Here is an 18065-nt window from a genome sequence, read left to right as displayed (position 1 = left end):
GTCCGAGCCGGCCGCCGCCATGCCTCGCCGACCCCGCCGCCGCTCCCCTCCGTCCTCGGCGCCCGTGCCCGCCGCCTCGCCCTCGCCGGACCGCTGCTTCCTCTGCCTCCGGTGAAGCTCCGGCGTGAACAGTGCCCAAGTCCGGCGACCTCGAAGTCCGTGCCCGCGAGATCCCGATCTGGATCCAGATCTGATTTTCGAGCGGTTGATTTTTTCCCCGAACCCTAGCTCATGATGCTTACTTTGACTGCTCATATCTCCGCATCTGTAGCTCCGTTTTAGGCATATGATATATCAAAATCTTCGCCTCAACATGTACATCATTTCATTCTATTGCATCATTTGCATTTGAGGTCATCTTGATGCCCAAAATGCTGTTAGAAGAGGCTTCGTGAGTAGATTGCAGATCCGTTAGTTCATCTTGCACTTTTGTCATTTTTGCTATGTTTAATTCGTGCATGATATGCCTGTGCCCCTTTGGGATGAATTGTTAAGCATTTTGTCTTCTTTCCATAGGTGCCACCCATGCATTTTTAGGATGTGTGTGTTGTCTTGTGCAAGCTTACGAAGAGAGGTACCTGAGATTGCTGATTTCAGGGACTTAGTGATTTTCACTAAGTCTGGGATATTTTAGTTCATGATGCTATATGTCCAGTTTGTTTCCTAGTGATCCGTGCCTCTTTTGAGGATGATCAGTAAGGGAGTTTTGATATTTATGTTATGCTCTATCCATGCATGTCTTTGTTTGCATATGTGGAGTGCTCTAGGTTGACTCAATCGAGCTCAACTTTTGCTTCGTTGTTAATCTGGGCAGATCGTCAACTCATTTGCGATTTCGCCGGTGCTATTGTTAGTGATCCATGCATGCTATGCCTTTGTTCTTGCCATGTGTAGCTAGAATATTGTGCCTTATTGCTGGCTATATGCTTTCCTTGCCATGACTTGCACCGTAGTGAGTGCATCGAGCTCGTTTACATGCCTTCGCGAGTTAAATTTCTGCATGTCTCAGTTTTCACTAAGTCTGAAAACTGATTGTGTTTTAGCTATGTTCGTGTGCCCGTTAATATATTTTGTGATCCCTTTTGGCCCCAGGTCACTTTGGGTGTTTTGTTAAGCTTGTTGAGTAGCTCCATGCCATGTTCTTACTTGTCATGTTCAGGTCATCTATCATGTTGTTTTGCTGCTCCGAAGAGAGCATCGTGATCTGAAATTTCAGGCTAGTGTTAATTTCACTAAGTCTGGAATCTGTTTTGCATATTCAGTTTTGCCATGCTTGTTTGAACCTCTTAATGGATGAATTTGCCTATGGCTCAGTGCTAGTGTTTTGTTAACCATCTTGTGTACATCACTGCCATATATTTTGTTTTCATGTTTGGTGGCTGTAGCATGTTCATTTCGTTGCATTTAGGAGCCTACTTGCTGTATATCGCAGATCGGTTCGTTTCGTAAAACACTCGCCATTTCCAAACCGTAGCTCCGATTCCAATGATCTTTATATCGTTTTCAAGCGATTTCATCCCCTCTATCCAGTGGCACACTTGGTTTTCCAAGTTGATGCCAGGTTCATGCATTTCCTGTCATATCTTGCATTTTGCATCCCGCATCGCATCCCGCATAGCATATCGTCATTTCATCATATTGCTTGGTCTTCCCCGTGGTTGATTGTATCCTTGTTGCTTGTTTGTATTGTTGGGTAGAGCCGGGAGACGAGTTCGCTACCGAGGAGCCCGTTGAGTTTGCTTGTGAGGATCCAGTCAACTCTGACAACTGTGCAGGCAAGATGATCATACCCTCGAAATCACTACTATCTTTGCTATGCTAGTTTGCTCGCTCTTTTGCTTTGCCACTGCTAAGATGCCTACCTTTTGCTTGTCAGCCTCCCAATTGCCATGTTGAACCTCTAACCCACCATTGTCCTAGCAAACCGTTGATTGGCTATGTTACCGCTTTGCTCAGCCCTTCTTATAGCGTTGTTAGTTGCAGGTGAAGATTGGAGCCGTTCCTTGTTGGAACATTTATTTTACTTGTTGGGATATCATTATATTGCTATGTTGTCTTAATGCATCTATATACTTGGTAAAGGGTGGAAGGCTCGGCCTCTCGCCTAGTGTTTTGTTCCACTCTTGCCGCCCTAGTTTCCGTCATATCGGTGTTATGTTCCCGAATTGTTGCGTCCCTTACGCGGTTGGGTTATAATGGGAACCCCTTGATATTTCGTCTTGATTAAAGCTTGTCCAGCAATGCCCAACCTTGGTTTTACCATTTGCCACCTAGCCTTTTCTTTCCCTTGGGTTCTGCAGACTCAAAGGTCATCTTATTTTACCCCCCCGGGCCAGTGCTCCTCTGAGTGTTGGTCCACCTGTCAGCTACCGGTGGCCACCAGGGGCAACTCTGGGCTGGCCTACCCGTACCTAGGACAATCTGAGTGTGCCCTGAGAAAGAGATATGTGCAGCTCCTATCGGGATTTGTCGGCACATTCGGGCGGTGTTGCTGGTCTTGTTTTAACCTATCGAAGTGTCTTGAGGTACCGAGATACCGAGTCTGATCGGAACATCTTGGGAGGAGGTCTATTCCTTCGTTGACTGTGAGAGCTTGTCATGGGCTAAGTTGGGACTCCCCTGCAGGGATTGAACTTTCGAAAGCCGTGCCCGCGGTTATGGGCAGATGGGAATTTGTTAATGTCCGGTTGTAGATTACTTGAACTAAACTTAATTAAAATGAATCAACCGTGTGTGTTACCGTGATGGCCCCTTCTCGGCGGAGTCCGGGAAGTGGACACGGTGTTGGAGTTATGCTTGCGCAGGATGTTCCTTTAGCTTCTCGCTCGTGCTTCGCCTTCTCTTCTCGCTCTCTTTTGCGTATAAGTTAGCCACCACATATGCTAGTCGCTTGCTGCAGCTCCACATATATTTGCCTTATCCATTCCTATGAGCTTAAATAGTTTTGATCGCGAGGGTGCGAGATTGCTGAGTCCCTGTGGCTCACAGATACTATAACTCCAGATGCAGGTCCAGGTGATTTCGATCCAGGTGACGAGTACGAGCTCAAGTGGGAGTTCGACGAGGACTCTCAGCGTTATTATGTTTCCTTTCCCGATGATCAGTAGTGGTGCCTAGTTGGGGATCGATTCAGGGCCTTGTCGCACGTTGGGTTCTTTTCTATTTTGGCGCCGTAGTCGGGCAATGAGTGTTTGTTTGATGGATGTTATTTATGTACTCTGATGTGACGTGGCGAGTGTAAGCCAACTATGTTATCTCCCCCTTTTATTATGTATTACATGGGATGTTGTAATGATTGCCTGACTTGCGACATTGCTTTCAATGTGGTTATGTCTCTAAGTCGTGCCTCGACACGTGGGAGCTATAGCCGCATCGAGGGCGTTACATTGAGCTTCTTGACGTTCGCTGCGGAGAAGGTGAAGAAGCCTTCTCGCACCGGCGGGGGCTCCAACCTCTGGTGGACGACCTGCTGCAGCTTGCTGGAAGGAATGGGGATCGACAGGGGGCTCATGTCGATGAACCACCTCCAGCGCACCCGCGCCGGCATGGAGACCATCTCACCCATGAGTTTGTCGCCTCGGTTGACCACCGAGTCAGGGTGCAAGCAGGGCGGGTTGCGGCTTCCCGCCGGACGCCAAAGTGGGAGCCAACTGGTTTAGCGGGCCAACGCGGCTGCCCGCCTCAAGCCGCATAATTATTAAACGAACAATGCGGCAGCCCGCATGTGACTGCAAAGACCCGCCAGGCACATGTACTGTACAGTTCCGTCCCAACGTTGTACAGTCACAAAATTCATCACAAGACTACAAGAGCCACATGTATCACAGTAAGCTGCTTGTTTCAGCCTTTCAGGACAGCAATGTGCGCACAACAGTGTACTCATTCAGCAAACTAGTAGTATGTACAGCAGCAAGAGAACCCTTTGATTTCTGAAACATTATGCTCAATTGCTCATTCAGTAAACTCAACAATGTTAAAACATATTACTGCAGAAGGTAAGTGGCACGAATTAGTACAGCTAAATTCAACAAGATAGCAAGAATTCAATTAACTACTACAGCTAAATCAGGCGACTCCTGATATGAAAGTGACTGATAATATACAAAAAGCTTCAGATGCTTCGTCACTTGTACAAAAAGCTTGATCTTCTGGGCTTAATACTGCTGCGGATGCCGATGCCGAGGGTCTCCAAATATACTGCTACTGATGCCGAGGGTCTCCAAATATATTGAACGGAGGTTCTGCATATGAATAAGGTGTACGATATTTAGCCAATGGATGAAATTAGAATACACTCGAGAGAAGAACAGGAAGTTGTCTCTGACTGCTATGTATCTCATCTTCTAAAAAAGAACTTCACTGCCAAACTAAACTCATAAGAAAGTTTGCAAGCTCTGACTTAAACTACAATATGTATATAAGTTAGCTAGCTTTTGTGGAAATTAAATGCATTTTACTGGTTAACCTCTTGTTGTGATTATTCAAGGAAAAGAAACAAGCATGCAGGGTTTCAGGTCCTGGAACTGAAACAGAGCAAAAAAATGCAAACAGGGAAAATGCTGATGTTCATGTATCTCACCTTGACAAAAACTGATGTTCACTACCATTATACAGTTCCTGGAATAAAAAAACTAATATGTATTTCAAGATTAGGCTTACCTAATGCTGTAATCAATGAGCATTGATATCAAACAAATAATGCATAAGTAAGAGCACAATTTTCATGCTGTTGTATCTGGTTGCAAACAATACTGGGCCCAATTGCAAATAATATATAAGTTAACATTTGCATTTCCAATCTCTACATCTAGTAGTATATATAACTAGTCTCCAGCTTTTCTCGAGCTCTCATGTATGCAAACATATGTGGCACCGACCATGCATTGAACAAATCCCAGAAGGAGGTGCCGTCGCCGACAGAGTGGTTCATGGACATGCCAATAAAGATGCCGTCGGCGAGCTCGGTGACCTGCACCCACAGCACGGGGAGCGACACGATGGCCACGTCCATGCCATGGAGGCCGTTCAACGGAAAAAAATGCCCAGACCACCGACGATGGGGTGTACACTGAGCCGACGATGTCTGCAACCGCCACGCCGGGCACCGCCGCGTGGACGATCTCGGCGCCTTCCCCGATGATGGTCCGCTCGCCGTGCTCCTCGACGGCGAGCTGGCCGGCGAGGTGGTAGTACCGTCCCAGGGCGCGTGCAAGGGAGGAGGCGAGTGTGTCGGCGAGGCTGCTCACCTCACCTCCGGCGGTATAGGCTTGGGCAGGATTAGGCCAACTCCACCGCGCGACCCCATTTTGTCCGCATACGTCCGTTTGAGGTAAAACGGACATGTCAGACAACCCAGCGCGCGACCCCATCCTAAAAAAACATCCTTTTTTGTCCACTTTGCCCCATCCTGGGACCAAAGTTGGGATGGTTTTGGGTCTGAAACGGACACGAGCGGACGCTCTCTGCATTGTCCTTGTCCGGGGCGTGTCCCACCCTAGCCGGTCTGTCATTGGCCCACATACCCGCCCACCCACCCCCTCTCTCTCTCCTCCTTTTCTCTCCTGGCCTACCACGCCCGCACACCACCCCGAGTCAAAAAAGTCGTGGCCGCCGAGGAGCACGCGGCGCGGTGGCGCTCCCGTCGGCCGGCCTCGCCTCGCCGTCGTTGAGGCCCCACAGCCACGGCCGGCGAGTATGCATAGGCGGGGTCATGGGGTGCGCTGTCAGCGGCGAGCACGCAGGCGGCAGGGCGACCGGGCGCGCAGGCCGCGCCCGCGCGTGCGCGGGGGGCCGAGGCCGGCGGCCATGGAGCCAGCAGCGGGGAGGATGCGTCCGCGGGGATGGCCGGCGTCATGGATCCGCCCGCTCTGGAGCTCGACCACGCCACGTCTATGATGTCGCCGGCTGCGGCGTCTCTCGGGCCCAGCCTGTTGCCGTTCGCGCCGGCCATGGAGGACGCCAAGGGGGCCCCTTTCGGCCACACGCCCAGCTTCCTGCTCCACCAGCAACAACACCACCCCCAGCCACACGCGGCCTTCTTTGGCGTGCACCCGTCCTTCGAGTCGGCGCCGCCGCCGCCCAAGCGCCACCACCCGATGGCAGGCGCGCCGGCGCCGAAGCTGCCTGCTCTCCAGGGCCACCACCCGCGGTCGGGATGCCACTCCTCCACTCTGCCTTCTACTTCAAGGAGGCTTTGCGCCTTGCGCTCTCCCCCAATGGAGAGACGCCCGACGGGCTCCTCGGCGCAGGCTGCATCCACGTGCTCGACTTTGACATCGTCATGGGAGAGTAGTGGGCGTTGCTACTGCAGGAGCTCGCGCAGCGCCGCCCGGCAACAGCGCTCAAGGTCACCGCATTGGTCTCGCCGGCGTCGCACCACCCGCTCGAGCTGCAGCTCATCCATGAGAACCTATCCAGCTTCGCCGCGGCCGGGGCGGGGTGTGGCGCGCGCGGGCGCGGCCTGGGCCGATGCGCGGCGCAGTGACTCGAGCGGGGCGGAGGGCACGAGCGCGCGTGGACGGCCGAGCGCGCAGAGCAGGGCGCGGCTGCGGCCGCGGCCGAGCTCGCGGCGGCCGGGGTCGGGTGTAGCGGAGGGCGCGGGCGCTCTAGGCGGAGCTGGACCTCGCACCAGAGCTCGCGGACGCGGCCTGCAGGCGGGTGCGAGGTGGCGCGGAGGCAGCGGACATTTTTGGGGTTGGTCGCCGCGGTGGGCACCTCGAACTGAAGCCGGACGCTCGTTTCCTTTTTGACACCTATCGCCACCCCAAACGGACGAAATCCGGACAAAACGGACGTCCGTTTGGGGTCGTGCGGTGGAGTTGGCCTTACCCCCTCTGGATATACTCCATGTCGATGCAGCAGTGGCGGAGCTTCAACGCGATTTGAGAGGGGCTAAATGAGTCTGAAATAGAGTTGAGGGGTCTAATCTAGTGTATTCTATTAAAGTTTGTCCAAATATTATTAAATATTACTATGTGTTTATACAAAGAAATAAATTTGGTAGGGGGGCCATTGCCCCCTTTGGCCCTCACTAAGCTCCGCCACTGAGATGCAGCAGAGGTCCCACGGCATGAGGTGGATGTCCTCCGGCGGCGGCACCGTCATGGCACCGTGCGACGGCTGGGCCATGCACCGGGACACAATCCGGACGGTGTCAGCCCAGCTCGGTTCCATATTTCTTTGCCAACGACTTGAAGCCGCCACCGGAGCCATGGTACTGCGCCATGCGCTGATCAAAAGTACTAAGCATGGCAAAGAGCTCGTCAAGGGTTACCGGAGTGGTGCGAGCGTCCAAGGTAGAGACCAGGGGCTGGTAATCTTGGTCCAACCTGTGGATGATGTAGGACATGAGCTCGTCATCCTGGATGGCTTTGCCGGCCGCAGCGAGTTCATCGGCGAGGTCCCGCATAGTGGCGAAGTAGGAGGCCATCGATTGATTTCCCTTCTGCGTGTTGATCACTGTTGTGCGGATGTTGTTGACGCGGCTGAGTGACTGCGACGAGAACATGCTCGCCAGTGCCACCCAGAGTTCCCGTGCAGTGGTGATCATGGTCACCATGATGAAACCTCCTTGGAGAGGTTTTGGAGCAGGTATCCAAGAACCTGCTGGTCCTCCCTCACCCAGATCGAATGGAGAGGATTCGGCCCACAGGTCTCCTTCCCGGCGGCGTCTTTGGTGACGAGGTCTTTGGCCGGTTCGGATGTCGTGTCGTCGACGTAGTGGAAGAGGTCGTTACCCCGCAGCTGCGGCGTGATCTGCGTTTGCCACAGAACGTAGTTGGTGCAGGATAGCTTCTCCGGGACTCCACCGCTGAGTGTCGGCTGGAAGGAGGTGTAGGAAGACATGGCTGTTGCGCACTTTTTGGTGGAGATGGACTAGCTAGGTTTAATGGAAGAAGTTTGCTCTGTATACCATGTGCAACTTGCTGTAAATGTCTTGCCTATCCTGGCCGACGTGTTGCGTGTTATATAGATGGGGCGTGAGCCCAGATACGCGTACATGTAGTTGGGAGAAGTACATCTTGGAGAGAAAGAATACAAGAGATAAGAAGAGATAAAGATTACATGGGTATCCTATCTAACTACCTCTCCTTGCCATACACGCCAAAGGCATATGCACGATGATATATAATATCGTGTTTGACATCCTCCCTTAATCATAACTTCATCAAGTTGAGATTATGCTTGAAGTCTTCAAAACTTTTTGTGGGTGGAGCTTTGGTGAAACCATCCACAACTTGGTCTTGGGAGTGAATAAACCGAATGTCTAGGAGTTTATTTGCAAGTCTTTCTCGGACAAAATGAAAATCTAGCTCGATATGTTTAGTTCTAGCATGAAAGACTCGATTTGTTGATAGATAGGTAGCACCTAGTTTATCACACCATAGGCATGGAGCTCTAATGCTTTTCATACCTAGTTCCTTCAAAATTGACTGTACCCATATGATCTCTGTTGTTGCATTTGCCAATGCTTTGTATTCTGCTTCTTTGCTGGACCTGGAAATAATAACTTGCTTCCTTGCACACCAAGATATCAAGTTAGATCCAAAGAATACTGCAAAACCACCAGTTGAGCGTCTGTCATCTAGACATCCTGCCCAGTCCGAGTCAGAGAAAGCACTAATAAGTGTAGAGGATGACTTGCTGAAATTTAGGCCAATGCTCAAGGTATTTTTCACATATCTTACTATGCGTTTTGCAGCAGTCAAGTGAACTGTAGTAGGTGCATGGAGAAAATGACATACTTTGTTAACAGCAAATGAAATGTCTGGTCTGGTCAGTGTCAAGTATTGAAGTGCACCTACCAGGCTTCTGTATTTTGTACAATTTTCTGAGTCCAGAAGCTCTCCATCAGCAAGAGATAATTTTTCCGTGCTAGATAAAGGAGAAGGTGTAGACTTGCAAGTTTGCAAACCAGCCTTTTTTACTAGGTCTATTGCATACTTTTCTTGAGAGAGGTGAAGACCATCCTTGTGCTGCTTGACCTCAATACCAAGAAAATAGTGTAGATCCCCTAGATCCTTGAGAGAAAATTCTGCACTCAAATCCTTCAATAGTCATGTTATTGCTTCATCAGATGAGCTTGTCACAATGATATCATCGACATATATGAGAACAAATATGGATGTATTTGACTTGTTATACATAAATAATGAAGAGTCACACTTTGAAGGAACAAAACCAAGTGCTTGCATCTTTTTACTGAGACGGGAGTACCACGCTCTTGGAGCCTGTTTTAGTCTATACAAGGCCTTGTCAAGTTTGCACACATGAGAAGGTGCACGTGCATTCACAAACCCAGGAGGTTGTTTCATGTAAACCTCTTCCTCCAGAACACCATGGAGGAACACGTTCTGTACATCTAGCTGTCGTAGACTCCATCCCCTAGACACAACAATAGACAAAATAAGATAGATGGTAGAAGCTTTAACAACTAGACTAAATGTGTCCTCATAGTCAATACCATACCGTTGTTTAAAGCCCTTTGCAACAAGTCTAGCTTTGTAGCGATCAATGGTTCCATCAGCCTTCCTTTTTATCCTGAAGACCCACTTACAGTCAATAAGAATTTTACCTTATTGTGGGGGAACTAGATGCCATGTTTTGTTTTTCTTAAGTGCCATAAATTCATCATGCATTGCCTTTCTCCAACTTGCATTACTAAGAGCCTCTTCAAGAGTGTTGGGTTCTCCTGGTTCACCTATTGAACATACCAGCCCGTATTTTGTAACATGTTTATAATCAATAGGTTTAATTACCCCTTGTTGTAGCCATATGCAACGAGGAGTAGCAACAACAGGAGCTTATGCAGAGAGCTCCGACACAGAAGATCCCAAGCCTGGACCGGGCTGATCCTCTCCCAATCCCGAGGAGGATCCGTGCACAGCGCCAAAACCCGCGTCGTCTGCAGTTGATGTCGAGGTCGGATCTTTTGTGGCCGCTGACTGTTGTGCGAAGGGCGATTGGCCATAGAAGATCTAGGCCGGAGCACTTCATCATGGCCCCGTGATTGCCTGGGCTCCACGTCGGCAGAATCTGGCCCTGCGTCCGTGTGGCAAATCACGGTGTGCCGCTTGTACACCTATGACTGGGCCACAAATGGCGCGCGACTCGGTCCAGCACCAGCCTGCCACCTATTGAGCGGTGATTCATGTGCTCGAGGAGAGGCATTGCGGTCCGCAAGCATCTGCCGCGTGGCTGGCGTGGAGTCGCCCGCGCACCCGCCTGCGGCTGTCGTGTCCATGCACCCGCTTGCGCCTATCACAGCTGTCGTAGTAGATTCGCTACTAGGCGCAGATCCTGAAGGAGATCGGCTGCACTGCAGCAGCTCCTGACCAGATCCTGAGAGGGATTTGTCCACCAGGCCAAGTGAAATATTGATCTGTTGCACTGTTTTCTTCACCATTGTCTGCAATTTTTGCACCACTGTTTTCTGCATCATCGCAAGGCTCATGGAAGCTGTTAACGGGGTTAGTCAACATATGATCATCACAATTATTAATGCCTCCTTGATCATAGCCAGAGAGATGAGATGGTAGAAGAAAGATTTTCTTGTGGAGGAGGGCACCGGCGTTAGGATGAAGATCCGCAAAGGGAAACTTGGTCTCATCGAAAACAACATCGCGTGAGATGTATACCCCACCGGTGAAGATGTCAAGACACTTGACACCTTTGTGTTGGGCACTGTCGGTGTCAAAACCGGCAGATCTCGGGTAGGGGGTCCTGAACTGTGCGTCTAAGGATCGAAGGTAACAAGAAGGCAGGGGACACGATGTTTTACCCAGGTTCGGGCCCTCTTAATGGAGGTAATGCCCTACTTCCTTCTTGATTGACTTTGATGAGTATAGGGGTTACAAGATTTGATCTACCTTGAGATCGTAATGGCTAAACCCTAGATGTCTAGCCTATATGATTGTCTTCGCCCCTATGGACTAAACCCTCCGGTTTATATGGACACCGGAGGGATCTAGGGTTGTATAGAGTCGGTTACAGAGAAAGGAAGATACATGATCCAAACGCCAAGCTTGCCATCCACGCAAAGGAGAGTCCCATCCGGACATAGGGAAAGGTCTTTAATCTCATATCTTCACAGCCCATTAGTCTGGCCCATATCACATAGCCTGAACGCTCGAGGACCCCTTAGTCCAGGACTCCCTCAGTAGCCCCTGAACCAGGCTTCAATGACAATGTATCCGGAGCGCAGATTGTCTTCGACATTACAAGGCGGGTTCCCTTTCCGAATACTCAAAAGCAGCTTTCCATACATAAGAGCTGTATCCAGCCCTGCTTAACACGTACAACCCTAAGCTGTATAAAGCAACAATACTTAAAATAAGTCACGTCCACGGGCCACTTTTTCGGCGAGACGTTATGTTCTGGCCTTGTTATTATTCTGAACCGTTTTACAGCCTCGTTTCACATTTTGAGGTACAACCAATGACACATCTTGTCAAAACAGAGATCGTGTCCCCTTATCATGGGATTCTCATCAATAGGGGTTTTGGGTAATCCAACCGTGTCATTCACATGTCTCCTTGGGAATAGGAGAGATTTAAGGCTTACAAGGGGGCGCTTGATATTTTCTGCCTCTTATAAGAGGACTAAGACCCCTCTGTTCACCTCACGCCTTCTTCTTCATCTGCCTTTCCATCCCCCGAGCTCCAGCGCCCAAGTTCCAAACTTTCCTCCGCCCCAACTTCTCCAGCAATGGCCGGATTTGGCTTTTAGGGCAACTAGATGGTCTCCTCCGTAACGGAGAAGAACATCAAGGATCTGTGGGAGGCGAGGTACCTGACGGCGGAGATCAAACACAGGCTTCCAGCCCCAGGGCAGGTCATTCCCACCCTGGAGCCCGACGAAAGGGTGGTTTTTATCCCTCACTTACTCCGAGGACCGGGTTCGCACTTCACCCCTTCGTCCGAGGTCTCATGTACTACTACGAGCTGTATTTCCACGATCTGGCCTCGAATTCCTTCCTCCACACCTCGGCATTTATCATCGTGTGTGAGGGATTTCTCCGCGTCCCTCCATACTTCGGCTTATGGCTCAAAGTTTTTAATGTGAAGCTGAAGGTGGTTGAAGGCCAACACGCCGAGTGTGGCGGCGCCATGGTGAGCAAGCTCAATCATATTACTTGGCCCAAAGGGAGATTTGTGGATACTGTCAAGGTGTGGCAGCAGGAGTGGTTCTATATCACCGAATCCCGCAGCACCAAGTGGGCTGCTGCTCCTGCCTTCAAATCTGGACCTCCGCTGCGGCTCGCATCCTGGACCAACAAGAGCCTAGATTGGGGGTCCCTTGACGAAGTGTCGATGCTGCAGAAGCGTATCAAGAGGATGATAAAAAAGGACATCACCCTTGCTGATGTGATTCAGGTGATGGTCATCCGCCGAGCTCTCCCTTGCCAACGACGACCTCTCAAAATGTGGGAGCTCCATCCGGAGGGGCCACGGACCCTGCACCACTTCTTCGGCATGATGCACAAAGGGATCTGGAAGCTGCTCTTTAAGAAGCAGAAGACGTGGCCACGGACATCCGAGGACACCGGCCTTGACTGCAACAATCCGGCATCCCCAGTAAGTATTATATTTCTGAACACTACTTAGCTTGTCGATCTTAGGGAGGGGTCCTGAAAATTCCATCTCCTGAACAGGACTGGATAAAGAAGGCCGAGCGGATTAAGTGTCTGGCCCCGCTCCCTGAAAACCCAGCCGATCCTCTGCTAATGTAGATGCTGGTCCCAGCGCCCTACCAAGCGCCGGCAAAGAAGGACAAGAAGAAGAAGACCAAGGAGGCCAAAGGAGACCTCCATCCCGAAGAGACTTCGGGCACCGTGTCCGGAGGAACAGAAGCTCCTTCCTCTCGCGAGGAAAACGAGGAGGAGGAGGAGGAGGAGGAGGAGGAGGAGGAGGAAGTAGAGAACCCTCCTCCCAAAGGGAAAAAAGAGAGCGGCCTCCGTAGATCCAGAGGAGGGGGCATCCAAGAGGGGTAGGGTATCCCTCTCCGATGACTCGGATTCGGGCACAGAGGCCCTTCCCAAGCACCACCCCCGCACCAAGCCCCTTGCCGAATCGTGAGTTCCTTAAGATGCCTTGTATACATCTAATCTTTTTTATAGGTTATAAGTCAATATCCAATTTCATATTCCAGTCCGGCTCGCGACATTCCTCAAGAGTCGTCGTCATCGGGGGATCTTTCACCGGAGAAGATGGAGAGCGAGACGCCTCCACAGGCTTCCCCGCCATCTAGGGCGGACGATCCCGAGGTGTCATCCCTAAGGATTGTTGGGATCTACGGTAGGGTGCGTCGACTGCAAATTAAAATTCCTTCGCGCAGAGCAACCAAGAACATGCTATGGGAGATGGATCACAGTTCGTTACCACTAGACGCGCAGTACCGTGCAGCGGAAGTAGAGTTGAGGCAGTGCGTCTGCGTGGATCGTCTCCTCCTTGTCTGATCTCCCTCGAACAGCCGGTCGTCCGATCCCACGTACAAGTTTGCCGGAGCGGCGCAAGTGCACCACCTCTAATGGTATCCGCACATGCAGGAGGAACACCGTGTGGCGGACTGCTAGGTCTGATCGCACAGTCGGCGACGAGTAGAGGTGGGTATTCGCAACACATGCAAACCCTAGTCGCAACGCCGAAGCGATCAACCGCATGAGTGTGCCGCACCCCCACTTTATATAGGCGTCCGTCGCAGGCTCAACACTTGGGCCTCGCATGGACTCTAAAGCCCAAATTCTACTCGGTCACATTCCTGGTCCAATTCGGATCACATCCGACCAGTGTCCTACGAACCGACCTCGTAGGTTCCTTCCCTTAAGCACGCGACCCCTTAGGTTCAAGTCGGCTTGCTCATAGTTTGGATCACCTCCGACCTGCACAGTTGGTAGCGGCCTCTAGCAAGGCGTGCCAACCACCAAGCAGACTATGAAGCTAGTTAGGCGAACCTATACAATGTGTCACACTTTCGTTCCCTTTGCCACATATGTTGTCGGGCTCAAGGTGAGACTGTCATCCTTGTGCTAGCCCGACCTCTTTCTCGTTCCAGTGATACCGACCACAAACCGGATTATCTCATAATCCTTGTCGCATGGCCATGCTTATCCTGGTCGGATCACATGAGGGGCCCAGAGTATATCTCTTTTGATCGGAGGGGCAAATCCCATCTTGCTCGACCATGTCTCGCAGCATGGGACTGGACATACCCGAAACCTACCTTTGTAACTACCCAGTCATGGAGTAGCGTTTGGTCGGCCCAAAGCAAGTCTGTCACCATCCCGAGTACATGCGTCAGCTCAGGTCTTAGGACATAGAACTTATGTTGTACTAGAGACTCACATATGACATATCGCTACGTCTCATAGTTGGGTCTGTCCGACTTGGACCTTATCTCGACTCGGATCCGACTACGTTGAATCTGACCAGACCTTTCCAAGTCCATATTATCCGGTTAGCATCCAATGCTCCATGGCTAGTGAGACCAAGCCATCGGTCGTGTCATATGCTAGTCTAGTCGGCTGCGCGTCCACACAGCCCTTTCGACTAGGGACCTTTTAGGATAGTCATCATACAATGCATAGTCTCACAAACAAGTCACATACTTGCTGATATACATCATTGATAATGTCCAAGGACTATCTTTATTCATAAACGCATAGGAAATATCATCATACATGATTGGCGCTAGGGCATATCTCCAACAGTCTCCCACTTGCACTAGAGTCAATCAAATAGACCTCGAATGCCCATAGCTCTAACGTGCCCCTCATGCTTGGGTTGTGGAAGTGGCTTAGTCAACGGATCTGCAACATTTGCATCCGTGTGAATCTTGCATAACTCTACATCACCATTCTTTACGATCTTTTGTATCAGGTGATATTTCTGGTCTATGTGTCTGACCTTGTGGTAATTCCTCGGCTCCTTGGCTTGTGTGATGGCACCAGAATTATCACAATAAAGGTCCAACGGTTTCACTGAGGCTGGGAAAATACCAAGATCATCCAGAAAATATCGGATCCAATCATCTCTGTCTGTTTGGAAACTAGCATTGACGTAACCCCTTACGACGAGCTGTTCCTCACCTCCATAAACTAGGAATATCTCTTTAGTCCTTTTCAGGTACTTCAAAATAGTCTTCACCGCTGCCCAGTGACTCTCACCTGGGTTGGCCTGGTATCTACTTGTTAGGCTTATTGCAAAAGCAACATCCGGCCTTGTACATATCATGGCATACATGATGGATCCGATTGCCGAGGCATACGGAATCCTACTCATCCTGCTTCGCTCATTAGATGTCGAAGGACTCTGAGTCTCGCTTAGCCTTATACCATGTGAGAGTGGAAAGAACCCTTTCTTCGCCTCACTCATGTTGAACTGCTTCAACACTTTATCTATGTACGTGCTCTGGCTTAAGCCGAGCAGCCTCCTCGATCTATCTCTATAGATCTTAATTCCTAAAATATAGACTGCCTCACCAAGGTCCTTCATTGAAAACTTGTCATTCAATGATTCCTTGACCAAGTTTAGCATCAAAACATTGTTCCCGATCAATAATATGTCATCCACATGCAAGATCAAAGACACTATCGAGCTCCCACTTAACTTCTTATATAAACAAGAGTCCTCTTCGCTTTTGATAAAACCGAGACCAGTGACGACCTCATCAAAACGAATGTTCCAACTCCGAGATGCTTGCTTCAACCCATAAATGGATCTCTTGAGCTTGCATACCTTACTAGTGCTAGTTGGATCGACAAAACCCTTGGGTTGTATCATATACACGTCCTCGGTTAAATTTCTGTGAAGGAAAGCCATTTTGACATCCATCTGCCATATCTCGTAATCAAAATATGCAGCTATAGCTAGTATGATCCTCACCGATTTCAGCATCGCTACCGACGAGTAAGTCTCGTCGTAGTCAATTCCTTGAACTTGTCCATAACCTTTAGCGACAACCCAAGCTTTGTGGATCTAAACATTTCCATCCATGTCGGTTTTCTTCTTAAAGACCCATTTGCAACCAATGGCTGTTACGCCAGGCGGCGGATCAACCAAGTCCCAGACTTGATTCTCATCCATGGACTTTAACTCGGATCTCATGGCCTCCAGCCATGCCTCGGAATCTGGGCTCACCATCGCTTCCGCATATGTGGCCGGCTCGTCGCTTTCTAGCAACAATACATCACGCACTCTACGCAATCTTTCCGACCTCCGTGGTTCCGGTGCCACTTCCACTACGTGTTCCCTGACTGACTCCGGTATGATCTCATCACCAGCCAAGCCGTCCCCGAGTGGTCCTCGAATTTCTTCAAGTCGAACCGTCCTCCCACTGGCCTCCCGACTGAGAAACTCTTTCTCAAGGAAAACCCCGTTCCGAGCAACAAACACTTTGTTCTCTTCCCGGTTGTAGAAGCTATATCCCAAGGTTTCCCTCGGATATCCCACGAATATGCATTTATCTGACTTGGGTGTAAGCTTGTCTGACATAAGTCGCTTGACAAATGCTTCACAACCCCAAATCTTTAGAAAAGACAAACTGGTACTCTTCCCAATCCACATATCATGTGGTGTCTTGTCTACGGATTTTGATGGTACCCTACTAAGTGTGAAAGCTGCAGTTTCTAGAGCGTATCCCCAAAATGACAAGGGTAAATCCGATTTGCTCATCATAGACCAGACCACGTCCAACAAGGTCATATTCCTCCGTTCTGACACGCCGTTTCTCTATGGCGTACCTGGAGGTGTGCGCTGAGGTACTATACCTCGATTTTTCAGATGATCATCAAACTCCTGGCTCATGTACTCACCTCCACGGCAGATCGCAGAAGCTTTATAGTCTTGCCGAGTTGATTCTCAACCTCGTTCTGAAACTCTTTGAACTTTTCAAAAGTTTCTGACTTGTGCCTCATCAAATAGATATATCCATATCTACTCAAGTCATCGGTAAAATTCACGAAGTACTGATAGCCATCTCTGGCAGTTGTGCTCATTGGACCACACACATCACTGTGTATAAGCTCCAACAGCTCGGACGCCCTCTCGCAACTCTTTGCGAAAGGAGACTTAGTCATCTTGCCGAGCAAGCATGATTCACATGTATCGAACGACCCGAAGTCGGACGAAGTTTAGGAGCCCATCATCATGGAGCTTCTTCATGCGTTTCAGACTAATGTGTCCAAGCCGGTAATGCCAGAAGTATGTCAGATTTATATCATTAGGCTTATGCCTCTTGACATTCACGTTATAGACCGGATCCTGTTCTAGATTCAGTATAAATAGCCCATCAACAATGGGTGCATAGCCGTGGAACATACCATTCAAAAATATCGAACAACCATTGTCCTTTAAATTGAATTCATAACCCTGACTCATCAAACATGAGGCAGAAATAATGTTCCGACTAAGTGCAGGAATGTAATAACAATTATTCAATTCCATAATGAATCTGGGAAACTGGAGCTGCATCTTACCGACTTCCAACGCAGCAACTCTTGCTTTGTTGCCGACCTTGATGTCAATCTCCCCTTGTGCCACACACCTAGTTCTTACCAGCCCCTGCGTTGAGTTGCAAATATGAACAACCGATTCGGTATCAAATACCCAAGAGCTACTAGGTATGTCAGCAAGGTAAATGTCTATAACATATGCAACAAGTGTACCTTTGCCTGAAGCAGCATTCCCGGCCTTCTTGCCATGCTCTGCAAGCCACTTGCTACAGTTCCTCTTCCAGTGACCGGTCTCCTTGCAGTGAAAGCAAACAGTCTTCGAGTCCGGTCCAGACTTCGGTGCAGCGGCGAAGGTTACCGTCTCCGTGCCCTTCTCCTTAGCCTTTTTCTTGGACCAACTCTTCTTGAACTTAGCCGATTTCTGCACCATCAACACTTGATGCATGCCTTTCTTAATGTCCTGCTCTGCCACTTTGAGCATCCCATGCAATTCAGTGAGCTTCTTATCCATGCCATGCATATAATAGTTCGAGATGAACGTCCCATAGCTGGGCGGAAGAGAACCCAGAACAGCATTAGTAGCCAGCTCATCCAAGAGAGGGAATCCCAAACGATC

At 49.8% G+C, this 18065-nt stretch overlaps 1 pseudogene; it reads right to left on the bottom strand.

Moving 5' to 3' along the window:
• Nucleotides 1-5369, bottom strand: part of LOC119279812 — a 12369-nt pseudogene extending 7000 nt beyond the window's left edge.
• Between the last annotated feature and the right edge of the window lie 12696 nt (nt 5370-18065).

This window comes from Triticum dicoccoides, chromosome 3B, assembly GCF_002162155.2.
Source record: "Triticum dicoccoides isolate Atlit2015 ecotype Zavitan chromosome 3B, WEW_v2.0, whole genome shotgun sequence".
Classification (NCBI taxonomy): Eukaryota; Viridiplantae; Streptophyta; class Magnoliopsida; order Poales; family Poaceae; genus Triticum; species Triticum dicoccoides.
This window is presented reverse-complemented; position numbering and strand designations above follow the sequence as displayed.